This window comes from Martes martes (genome assembly GCF_963455335.1).
Source record: "Martes martes genome assembly, chromosome: 10".
Classification (NCBI taxonomy): domain Eukaryota; kingdom Metazoa; phylum Chordata; class Mammalia; order Carnivora; family Mustelidae; genus Martes; species Martes martes.
The window spans coordinates 16428982-16440413 of NC_137898.1; the positions used below are offsets into that span (position 1 = coordinate 16428982).

General features: G+C 36.6%; 1 pseudogene across 1 annotated transcript; it reads left to right on the forward strand.

Annotated features, from left to right (window-relative positions):
* Window positions 1-8784: 8784 nt before the first annotated feature.
* Window positions 8785-9705, forward strand: LOC308351606 (olfactory receptor 4C11-like; annotated as a pseudogene). The gene has a single exon. The product of its transcript is annotated as an olfactory receptor 4C11-like (transcript).
* Window positions 9706-11432: the final 1727 nt, after the last annotated feature.

The following is an 11432-nucleotide window of genomic DNA, read 5'->3' on the forward strand; positions in this document are numbered from 1 at the left end:
GGAGGCTGAAATATGGACCAAATGTGACCCATATTAAACAAATTAGAATTTGACCTGACTTGATTCTAGGAAGGGGAGAGATTTAAAGGCATAGGGAGGTTGGAATGTTAGAATGGATTCATCATTTGAGATCTGCTTAACCTCCCTGGCAGGGTTCAGAAGACATACCTTTTATCATGACTGTGAGAAATAAATTTGTCATGCTATTCCCAGCACCCTTGAGAACCTCTGTGATCACTGTATTTTTGTAGACCAGACTAATAATGTCACTGAACTGGGAAATCCTAATGCTAAGGGAGATATTTTACCCCATGTAATAGTTGCCAAGTGGTAGCACTCAAGTTCCTTAAAGGCATAGTAGGCATGCTTCCCATAGAGGACAGAAGACTCAATACAACAGTCAAAATAATCAGTGCACTTCCAATGAGGTAGGCATGTGCTGTGATGAGCACTGGATGTTAGATGTAACTAATATATCATTAAAAACTACATCAAAAACTAATTATGTACTATACAGTGGCTAACTGAACATAAAAAAGAGTATATTTATGATGAACACTGAATAATGTAGAGAATTACTGAATTATTACATTGATTATCAGAAAGTAGTAGAACACCATACGATTTTTTAATTAAAGTAGAACACCATAATATTTTTTAAATAAAATATACTAAAAAATAATGCCCCCACCCCAAGAAAAAGAATGTTGGCTAGTTTTTGCCAGTGATCCTAGAAGTCAAACATAGAGGAAGCCTATTCCAGTCTTTCTTGACCATGGTTAGCAAAAAAAAAAAAAAAAAAAAAAAAAAAGAAAAAGTCAGGCAACGTAAACAAAATTTTAACATTTTTATTTTATTTTTATTGTGTTATGTTAGTCACCATACAATACATTAGTTTTTGATGTAGTGTTCCAAGATTCATTGTTTACATATAACACCTAGTGCTCCATGCAATACATGCCCTTCTTAGTAACCACCACAAGGCTCACCTATCCCCCATCCCCCTTCCCTCTAAAACCCTGTTTGTTTTTCAGAATCCAAAGTCTCTCATGGTTCAAAACCCACCCCCCCCTTTTTCTTTTCCTTCTCCTAATGTTCTCCATGTTATTCTTTAAGTTCCACAAGTAAGAGAAATCATATGATAATTGATTTTCTCTGCTTTACTTATTTCACTCAGCATAATCTCCTCTAGTCCAATCCATGTTGATGCAAAAGTTGGGTATTCATTCTTTCTGATGGCTCTGAGATATTCCATTGGATATATAGACCACACTTTCTTTAACTGTTCATCTGTTGAAGGGCATCTAGGCTATTTCCACATTTTGACTATTGTGGAGTTGATACTATGAACATTGGGGTACAGATGGCCCTTCTTTTCACTACATCTGTATCTTTGGAGTAAATATCCAGTAGTGCAATTGCTGGGTCATAGGGTATCTCTATTTTTAACTTTTTGAGGAAACTCCACACTGTTTTCCAAAGTGGCTGTATCAACTTGCATTCCCACCAACAGGGTAATAGGGTTCTCCTTTCTCCACATCCTTTCCAACATTTGTTGTTTCCTGCCTTCTTAATTTTTGCCATTCTACCTGGTGTTAAGTGGTATCTCACTGTGATTTTGAAGTTTCCTGATGGCTAATGATGATGAACATTTTTTTTGTGTGTGTGCATCTGCTAGTCATTTTTATGTGACTTCTCCAGGATTCTAACTTAATCATAAAAGCAGAGATTCATGGCCTCATAATCAATTCCCAGACTGGACCAGTTTATAGACTCAAAGTTCCATGAATAAAGGGGGGATTGTGTCTCCTTCAGGAAAGACCTTGGGACATTGCTAAAAATGACTTAAAAAAATATTTTTCTTGACTTTCTCCAAAAGAGGCCTAAAGACTTTTTTTGCTCAAATTATGCACTGGATCAAAGAAAATAAGCAGTTATTTCAGGAAATCCTGGACACTCTCTTTGACCTGAAATTGATTCCTAGAAACCCATAACAGAAGTATGATCCATTTGTCAGAGCAGTAGCTTACAGAGGACAATGTGATCATTGGAGTTTTAGTTCAGACCTACTTTGCACTGGGTTCAGTAGGTCACTGAAAAAATTCTGTGGTTACCTCCCCAGCTATAGAATGCATGATTTGAATAGACATACTTTGCAATGGCAGAATCCCCACATTGGTTCCCTGGCATGTGAACAGAGGGCTATTGTGGCTAAAAGCCAAGTGGGAATCTCTAGAACTACCTGTACTTAGGAAAAGAATTCTCCAAAAGTGATACCACATTCCTGGAGGAATCCGAGATTAGTGCCACCATCAAGGACTTGAAAGAGGAAGAGGTGGTGATTCCCAAAATATAAACATTTAACTCACTTATTTGCCCTTCCCAGGAGATAGATGGATTTTGGAGAATGAGAGTAGATATTTATAAGCTTAACCAGGTGGAAACTCCAGTAATTTATGACAGTTGTACCAGATGTGGTTTCCTTGCTTGAAGAAATTAGGAGATTCTCTCTTACTTGTTAAGCAACAAGTTACTTGATAATTGCATCTTATCTTCTTTTCAGTAAGCATGAACAGAAGCAGTGTGATTTCAGCTTGCAAAGCCAGAAATAGTTCTTCATTGCCTACCTCAAGGGTGTTTCATCTTTCCAACACTGTTATACTTTATTTCATAGGGAACTCTGTTGTTTCTAATTCTAAAAGATATCCATATATGTCCATTATATTGATGACATTATGCTGAGTGGTTCTAATGCTCAAGACGTAACTACTTTAGATTTAGTGGTAAGATTTCTGAGTCAGAGGTTGGAAAACAAATACAATTAAAATTCAGGGAACTGAAACTCAGTGAAATCTCCATGGCCCCAGTGATATAAAGCATATCAAGATATTACCTTTGATGGAAAAATAAAATAGGTTAAAAACATAGAGGGAAAAAGATCATAAGACACTCTTAACTATAGAGAAAACTTGAAGGGTGCTGTAGGGGAGGTTAGTGGGATAAGGGGTAATTGGATGATGCCCTCCCTTAAGGAGGGCAACAACGTAATGAGCACTGACTGCTATATACCACTGATGACTCACTAAATTCTGCCCCAAAATTAAGAATGCATAACTTTAAATAAAACCAAAGAAAACAAAAACAAAAATGATATCCCTTTTAAGGGAAAGGGCTATCTTACTCCATCACTCTGGCCAACACCAGAAACTGCACAATACCCAGTCAGCCTCTTAGGATTGGGGAGGTAGCAGGTACTTCATATGTGTGATTTACTCTGGGATAGTTATCAAGTGATTCAAAAAGCTGCTAGTTTGCGTGGAGCTCAGAAAAAAGAAAAGGCTCTGCCACAGACTCAGGCTCTGTCCCAAGCTTCTGTTCAAGGTGGGTTTTAAGAATTCATCACATCACATCCTACAATGCTTGATGTGTCAAGAAGAAAAGAATGTTGTTGGAGTCTTCGGCAGTACTCCATACATGAATTGCCCTGCAGGTCCTCAGGATTTTGGAACAAATTCCTGCCATCCTATACAGATAATCACTCTCCTTTCGAGAAATGGCTCTTGGCCTGCTACTGGACCTCAGTAGAGACTAAACACCTAACCATGAACCATCAAATGTCAGTGAAACCTGAACTTCTCACCATGAAATTGGTGTTTTCTGACTCATGGAACCATAAAGTTTGGTGAGCAAAGCAGTAATCTCTTACCAAATAGAATAGTTTTCTTTATTTAAGGTTTTGCTTTCGATGAATACACTTACTTGAAGTTCAGAAGCAGATGATCCTCCTTCTGACATATTAGGAAAAGTAAGTAGTAGCCTAATACTACAACACAATGCCTGTGTCATTCCCCTCACTTCATCTTATCAGAACAATATTTTATCATCTCACATCATCACAGGAAGAAGGGTTAGCACAGTAAAATCAGGTATTTTGAGAGAGAGAGATATCATATTAATGTAACATTTTTTACAGTATATTGTTATAAATTTTATGTTTTATAATTATTGTTGTTACTTTCTTACTGCACCTAATTTTTTTATATTCTTTTATTTTTATTTCTTTTCAGTGTAACAGTATTCATTGTTTTTGCACCACACCCAGTGCTCCATGCAATACATGCCCTCCCTAATACCCACCACCTGGTTCCCCCAACCTCCCACCCCCAGCCCCTTCAAAACCCTCAGGTTGTTTTTCAGAGTCCATAGTCTCTCATGGTTCACTTCCCCTTCCAATTTCCCTCAACTCCCTTCTCCTTTCCATCTCCCCATGTCCTCCACGTTATTTGTTATGCTCCACAAATAAGTGAGACCACATGATAATTGACCCTCTCTGCTTGACTTATTTCACTCAGCAAAATCTCTTCCAGTCCCGTCCATGTTGCTACAAAAGTTGGGTATTCATCCTTTCTGATGGAGGCATAATATTCCATAGTGTATATGGACCACATCTTCCTTATCCATTCATCCATTAAAGGGCATCTTGGTTCTTTCCACAGTTTGGTGACCATGGCCATTGCTGCTATAAACATTGGGGTACATATGGCCCTTCTTTTCACTACATCTGCATCTTTGGGGTAAATACCCAGTAGTGCAATTGCAGGGTCATAGGGAAGCTCTATTTTTAATTTGTTGAGGAATCTCCAAACTGTTCTCCAAAGTGGCTGCACCAACTTGCATTCCCACCAACAGTGTAAGAGGGTTCCCCTTTCTCCACATCCTCTCCAACACACGTTGCTTCCTGTCTTGCTAATTTTGGCCATTCTAACTGGTGTAAGGTGGTATCTCAATGTGGTTTTGATTTGAATCTCCCTGATGGCTAGTGATGATGAACATTTTTTCATGTGCCTGATAGCCATTTGTAAGTCTTCATTGGAGAAGTGTCTGTTCATATCTTCTGCCCATTTTTTGATATGATTATCTGTTTTGTGTGTGTTGAGTTTGAGAAGTTCTTTATAAATCCTGGATATCAACCTTTTGTCTGTACTGTTATTTGCAAATATCTTCTCCCATTCCATGGGTTGCTTCTTTGTTTTGTTGACTGTTTCCTTTGCTGTGCAGAAGATTTTGATCTTGATGAAGTCCCAAAAGTTCATTTTCACTTTTGTTTCCTTTGACTTTGGAGATATATCTTGAAAGAAGTTGCTGTGGCTGATTTCAAAGAGGTTACTGCCTATGTTCTCCTCTAGGTTTCTGATGGATTCCTGTCTCACATTGAGGTCTTTTATCCATTTTGAGTGTATCTTTGTGTATGGTGTAAGAGAATGGTTGAGTTTCATTCTTCTACATATAGCTGTCCAATTTTCCCAGCATCATTTATTGAAGAGACTATCTTTTTTCCACTGGATATTTTTTCCTGTTTTGTCAAAGATTATTTGACCATAGAGTTGAGGGTCCATATATGGACTCTCCATTCTGTTCCACTCATCTATGTGTCCATTTTTATGTCAATACCATGCTGTCTTGGTGATCACAGCTTTGTAGTAAAGCTTGAAATCAGGTAATGTGATGCCGCCAGTTTTATTTTTGTTTTTCAACATTTCCTTAGCGATTTGGGGTCTCTTCTGATTCCATACAAATTTTAGGATTATTTGCTCCAGCTCTTTGAAAAATACAAGTGGAATTTTGATCAGAATGGCATTAAAAGTATAGATTGCTCTAGGCAGTATAGACATTTTCACAATGTTTATTCTTCCAATCCAAGAGCGTGGAAAGGTCTTCCATCTTTTCGTGTCTTCTTCAATTTCTCTCATGAGTGCTCTGTAGTTCCTCGAGTACAGATCCTTTACCTCTTTGGTTAGGTTTATTCCGAGGTATCTTATGGTTCTTGGTGCTATAGTAAATGGAATCGATTCTCTAAATTCCCCTTCTGTATTTTCATTGTTAGTGTATAAGAAAACCACTGATTTCTGTACATTGACTTTGTATCCTGCCACGTTACTGTATTGCTGTATGAGTTCTACTAGTTTGGGGGTGGAGGCTTTTGGGTTTTCCATATAAAGAATTATGTCATCTGCGAAGAGAGAGTTTGGCTTCTTCATTGCCAATTTGGATACCTTTTATTTCTCTTTGTTGTCTGATTGCTGTTGCTAGGACTTCTAATACTATGTTGAATAAGAGTGGTGAGAGTGGGCATCCTTGTCGTGTTCCTGATCTCAACAGGAAGGCTGCAAGCTTTTTCCCATTGAGGATGATATTTGCTGTGGGTCTTTCATAGATAGATTTGATGAAGTTCAGGAATGTTCCCTCTATCCCTATACTTTGAAGCGTTTTAATCAGGAACAGATGCTCGATTTTGTCAAATGCTTTTTCTGCATCAATTGAGAGGACCATGTGGTTCTTCTCTCTTCTCTTATTGATTTGTTCTATCACATTGATTGATTTGCGAGTGTTGAACTATCCTTGTAACCCAGGGATGAATCCCACCTGGTCATGGTGGATAATCTTTTTAATGTGCTGTTGGATTCCTGTTTGCTAGGATCTTGTTGAGAAACTAAGCATCCATATTCATCAGTGATATTGGGCTGAAATTCTCCTTTTTGTTAGGGTCTTTGCCTGTTTGGGGATCGGGGTAATGCTGGCTTCATAAAAAGAGTCTGGAAGTTTTCCTTCTGCTTCAATTTTTTGAAACAGCTTCAGGAGAATAGGTGTTATTTCTTCTTTGAACGTTTGGTAGAATTCCCCGGGGAATCCGTCAGGTCCTGGACTCTTGTTTTTTTGGGAGGTTTTTGATCACTGCTTCAATCTTGTTACTAGATATTGGTCTACTCAGGTTGTCAATTTCTTCCTGGTTCAATTTTGGGAGTTTATAGTTTTCCAGAAATGCATCAATTTCATCTAGGTTGCTTAACTTATTTCATATAACTGTTGATAATAACTTCTGATGATTGTTTCTATTTCCTTGGTGTTAGTTGTGATCTCTCCTTTTTCATTCATATTTATTAATTTGAGCCTTGAAGTGGTCTCTGACCTTTTGCCAACAAGGAAAGGACTGCTGTGATGAACTTTGTGCCTCTGAGTGAGATTACTTGCAGTAAATGGAAATGCTAGACCTGTGTCTGTGTGACATTGAAATATCAATGCTGAAAATCACTCCCTGAGAGATTGCATCCCCTTAAACTCCTACCAAGAATGTGTGGGATCAATTGTTTCCTACATCATTTTCATCTGTGTTTGTTAAAATACATGTATCAAAAGGGTCACTTTATTAATATGATAGGTGGAATGATATATTATTGGAATTTAAATTGAATGTATTTTTCTATGAATAAAATTGATAATCTTTTCAAACTATGTTTAATAAGAAGATTTTCTTTTGGAATCAGCTCTTTTGTCCATTTCCATTTGCACTTTTTTTTTTTTTAAGATTTTATCTGTTTATTTAGAGAGAAATAGAGATCCTGAACAGGGAAAGAAGCAGAGGGAGAGGGTGAGGTAGAATCTTAAGTGGCTTCCATGCCCAGTGCGGAGCCCAGGGGTGGACTCAAACACACAACCCTGAGATCACAACCTGAGTGGAAATCAACAGTGAGACACAAATGACTGAGCCATCCAGGCACCCTATTTATTGTGTTTTAAAAGATTGATCTCTGAAATCCATTTATATTTGACAAAATTGTGCTTTTCTCTGTAATACATGATGTAAATATACTTAAATGCCTTGGCACTTAAGCATTTTATTGTGGTCCCATTTGGAAAATATATGTAAATAGGATGGTGAAAGTTTATTCTGATGTTTAGTATATATCAATAAATATTAGTCCCCTTTTTGTTTCTATCTCCTCTTACTGAAGCCATGGTATGTGATACTCCAGGAAATAGATTCCAGGAATTCTATTGAAAAGATTCAGCTATGACTTGAAGCTTTCTGAGCTAATTATATAAATCCCTGGTAATAAAAATAACATGAAATTTTTTAAAAAAAGCTATTTTAATTCATGCCAAATGTTCTCTATCTTTCATTTTAGTCTCAGTCACTCTTTGTGTCTTAAAAAATATATCCTGGAAGACCCATTAAAATATAAACAAAGTGAAGAATTTAACTTTGGACAACATAATACAATATAAAAATGTAAAATATTTATGATAGAAACTGAATTTAAAATTCTAAACAACTAGAAATAATTGTGAGTTAAAGTACAGGAAATAAACAGTCAAGCTGAGACATTAAAATAAATTTCATGATGGACTGGACCAAATGACTGAATGTTCACAGCTAAAATATTGTTTGTTTCTCTCCTGTTCTCTCTCTCTCTCTCTCTAATCTCTATCTCTCTTTTAGATGTCATTATGGAAAATGGTATCAAAAGTTTCTACATCATTCCTTGATTATTCAGAATACTTACTAGAAGATACTTCAGAACTGACCTATCAGCCTCAAATAGTATGAAAGAACATTATGTTAATCATGCATGAGTTTTCACCATTTGGCAACATCCTGTCCTAACAGGTCCTTGTTGTAAACTAAAGAAAGACGCTCACTTCAGAAAGATACCATCTCATTCCAGTCCCCTAAATTAATGTTTATTATGCCTGAGGAATCACATTCTCTTTTATTATTGACATATTTCATTGTTTCCATAAGCACTCAGGTGAACAGATTGTGAGTAAATATTATGATTCCCACCTTATTCAGAGGAAAACAACACAGAAAGTAAGGAATTATACACTGGTAATTGACACATCCATGATCATATGGATTTGATCTCCAAATGGAGTAGTCATTTCATAATACTTTATATGTGTAGATTATTTTTAACCTTCCATTTCTCTACTTTGCCTGAAATAATGCAACAAAATAACAGTGTAACTGAATTCGTTCTGTTAGGATTGACCCAAACTCCCATGTGACAGAAAATGGTATTTGTAATCTTCTTCATTTTTTATGTGGAAACCATGGTAGGGAATTTGATGATTATTGTGACCATCAAGTTCAGCCAGACACTTGGAAGCCCCATGTACTTTTTCCTATTTCATTTGTCCCTTGTTGATTCCTGTTTCTCAACATCCACAGCCTCCAGACTAATTGTGGATTCAATCTCTGCAAAAAGAATCATAACCTACCATGAGTGCATGACTCAAGTCTTTGCCCTACATTTATTTGGCTGTGATGAGATCTGTGTGCTCATCATCATGGCTGCTTATCGTTATGTGACCATCTGTAAGCCCTTACATCATGAGATGGCAGGTCTGCACAGTCCTTATTATTCTTCAATGGATAGGGTCTTTTATCCATTCTATAGCCCAGATTATCCTGGCCTTGAGACTGCCTTTCTGTGGACCCAATTTAATTGATCATTACAGCTGTGATTTGCAACCCTTGCTGAAACTTGCTTGCATGGACACCCATATGATCAACCTACTGTTGGTGTCTAACAGTGGGGCCATTTGCTCAAGCAGTTTTGTGATTCTGATGATTTCATACATTGTCATCTTGCATTCCCTGAGAAATCACAGTGGAGAAGGAAGGAGAAAAGCTCTCTCGACTTGCGCTTCTCACATCATTGTAGTAATTTTATTCTTTGGTCCATGTATATTCATATATACATGCCTCCCAACCACTTTCCCCATGGACAAGATGGTGGCTGTATTTTATACTATTGGGACCCCTTTTCTCAACCCATTCATCTACACCCTGAGGAATGTGGAAGTGAAAAATGCCTGAGAAAGCTATGGCATATCACAACTACATCAGAAAGCAAGAGATGAATTGAGGTTTTGTTTTTTTTTTTAATTCCATAATCTGTACAGATATTAAATACAATGGTGTCTATCCTCATTTGGCCAATGCACTCTCTTACAATGCACCTGATTTCCTTACTTTTTTCTGTACTTCTGCCCTCAAACTAGGAGCTTCCCTCATATCACCAGCCTGGTTCTTACTTTTCACGAGAGCTCAATTCTGATATTGCTGATTATGAAATACTCCTCACATTTCACTCTGCACTCTGGTTTGATAAGGAGAAAGATATTTATACAATCACAACTGGTCAAACAGTGAGCATCCATAAATTAAGAATAGCCTGTAGTCTATGATTTGTAATTCTCTATAGAATAAACTTCAAATAAGGTATCCTGCTTTCACTTGAACACATTTAAAGCAAAGGAATTAAGTTTGTGTTTAGAAATTTTTTTCATTATATCATTAGTTTATCTTAATAAGTTCCGCATGAGTGAACCAAAGCCCAAAAAGATTGTAAGAACTATATGTCATTTATTTCATAAATGATTTCTCTTATTGTTTCCTTTGACTATCAGGATAATTGAAGTATTATGGATGGGATTTTTTAAAGTAGTATTACAAAAACCTGGAAAGATTCAGCTAATTTATATGATTAGAATATAGGAACTACAACAAGAGAATACTGCAACTCTAAGGCAGAAAGAAGTAAAACTATTGTGAAGACTAAATATGAATTTAAAATACAACAGAGATAAAATGTATTTTCTGCAATGGTAGTACAGAAAAGTAGAACCCAATTTGAAGAGGGGAAAAAAGCACATTATTTCATTTACTGTTATGTTTTATCTGTGGAATAAAAGGAATCACCAAAGGCATTCAGAAATACACACTTGAATGTCTCTAGTTAATGGAGTTAGAGTGAACCTGCTTCTGCAGCAAGAAGCCACTTTGTTTCTCTGTTTGTGCTTTCCTAGTAAATGGCTAGTGTGGATTAACAGGTTAGAATGACGAAGAGAATTTTGGTGCTCATAGTGAACAGAACAGATTAGCACACATGATTTGAATATGCATATTCCAGGGTTAAATCGTGAATTTTTAAAATTCATTGATTTCAGACAGTACAAAATGTTAATTCAAAGTTATCCATGCCCCCTGAGGTTTATATCAGCATTATCTACAATAGCAGAACTATGGACACAGATCAAGTTTCGATTTTTGTTGAATGATGAATGGATAAAGATGTGATATATAAACTACTGTCCCATTATATATATATGTAATGGGATATTATTCAGCCATCAAAAAGAATGAGGTCTTGCTCTTTGCAATGACAAGGTCTGAGCTAGAGAATATGAGGCTAAGCAAAAGAAGGCAATCAGTGAAAGACAAATGCCATACAATCTCATTCATGTGGATTTTTTTTAACTTTTTGTTTAAATTTTATTTATTTAAAGAAATGTGTACAGGGAAAAACACAGATGGGGCAAATCAAGAAATGGGTTCTTAACTACAGAAAACAAACAGATGGTTACTAGAGGGAGGGGGCTAGAAAGATGGGTTAAATAGGTGATGGCAATTAAGGAATACACATGTCATGAGCACTTGGTGTGGTATGTAACTACTGGATCTCTAAATTGTACACCCGGCACTCATATTACACTGTATGTTAACTAACTGTAATCTAAATAAAAACTTGAAAATAAATAACCAATAAAATTCAATACTTGTAGTGTATCCGAGTGGTCCACATCCT